The 1,657-nt window shown below is 33.5% G+C and overlaps 1 non-coding gene across 1 annotated transcript; it reads right to left on the bottom strand.

Annotated features, from left to right (window-relative positions):
• Positions 1-225: 225 nt before the first annotated feature.
• LOC150032264 (U5 spliceosomal RNA) lies at positions 226-343 on the bottom strand. The gene has a single exon (XR_016525654.1). It is a non-coding gene; the product is annotated as a U5 spliceosomal RNA (small nuclear RNA).
• Between the last annotated feature and the right edge of the window lie 1,314 nt (positions 344-1,657).

Here is a 1,657-nt window from a genome sequence, read left to right as displayed (position 1 = left end):
ACAAAAATATATTTTCTGCCGAACATATATTGCAAGATTCTATTGAAAGACCTATGTAAACTTAGATAATATTTTTTTATTAGTAAAGATAAAATCAAAATTGATAAATATTTGAGATAAATGTAGAAAATACATGTCTTCTGTGTAGGCTCTTTTGCCAAAAAGCCAAATTTTCAACGTAGAATTAAAAATTGAAGTACAAAAGCTTGAACTATGGCTGTAGGAATTTCTCTACGAAGAGAAAATCCTCCAAAAATAGGCGTATGCCGGTGTATGCGACGAACACACGGTATTCTTTAGTAAAAGGCGAAAGAATAGTTCGCTCTGTGTTCACCGCCCGGCTCCGTGATTTCGACAATTCCACTGCAACGGCATTTTATACCGTCCAACGCGTGTCCCATTTTTACAACTTTGCCGATGTGGGAACTACTTGGCTTACTACTGTTAACGGGCCAACCACTTTGATGGCCCAAAACAGAATTCCACTTTCCCCTTTTATACTATTTCCTACAATTTTAAGGAAAATTGGAATAGATAGCTAAAAATATCATGTATATTTTTTTTGATACAGCTAATTACTTTATGTTAATGAATTAGTTTTATTTTCCCATTTATCTTCAAGACACATAAACTTCTTTCCTTTTTTTTTTAGTTCTTCCAAAATTTTTAAATCTCGTGATTTCATTTTGTTTAATTCATTTTTAAATTACATCTTATCTTTTTTAAGTTTGTTAAGTAGAACTTTTATCTGTTAACATATATACTAAAATAAGCATATCCAATTATCGAATTGATTATGCGGTCTACTTGTTTATCTAGCAATTGCAAAATTTCGAATTAGAAAGAGCAACTCTTTCTCCACCAACCATCTCTCTGATTCTCATTCATCATCCTCTCTACTTTGCACTTGAGAGCAAGAACCTTCAACCGTCGTAACCTGTATGACACACTTATGTTTTACCAAACCACGTCAACATATTCTACTTAAACAATCTTCATATACTAGCGATCAATGCATGAATATTGCTTTTTCACAACCAACTTTCCTCGATCCCATTAGAGTATTTCAACCATTTCAATGTTCAACAACAGAGACTTACCAAAGAAAGAAGGATTTTGAGAATCTTGACGATGAGAAAATGACAGCCAAGGAGAAACTGCAAGTGAAAAGAGATGAAATACGAGAATGTCTTTAAATTACAAGACTTCATAAGAAGTTAAATAGATTGTTTTCTCTTTTTGTTGGTAATGAAGAAGGGAAGGGTAACAGGTATCACCAATCAATATTGGACACCGAGATCATAAACATCTACTACCGAAAATTAGATTTACACGAGATAAACTATCCATCTAAAGAGGGAAGGGGAAGAAGAATCAAAATTCTGTAAGATGATAAATAAGTTACATGTGAAATTTTCATTCACAAGCCCATAATCCCATGATTTGAAATTATGTTCTTTTTAGAGGATTCAAAGTTGGGCAAGTATGGTAGAACAAAGATCCAGGAAAAGAAATTGGGGGCCTTGAACCCTTTGTAGATCAAGCAAATACTTTTCTTCGCGTGTTTTATACAGCTGACAACAAGGCCAAAGCAAAAACAAATGAGAATGAAGCTTGAGATTATTATCGAGAAAGTGACGTGACACGTGCTGAAAAA

Source organism: Benincasa hispida, chromosome 12 (assembly GCF_027475165.1).
Source record: "Benincasa hispida cultivar pf3 chromosome 12, pf3_genome.v1.1, whole genome shotgun sequence".
NCBI classification, from domain to species: Eukaryota; Viridiplantae; Streptophyta; class Magnoliopsida; order Cucurbitales; family Cucurbitaceae; genus Benincasa; species Benincasa hispida.
The sequence above is the reverse complement of the archived record's forward strand: the minus strand, read 5'-3'. Positions and strand labels throughout refer to the sequence as shown.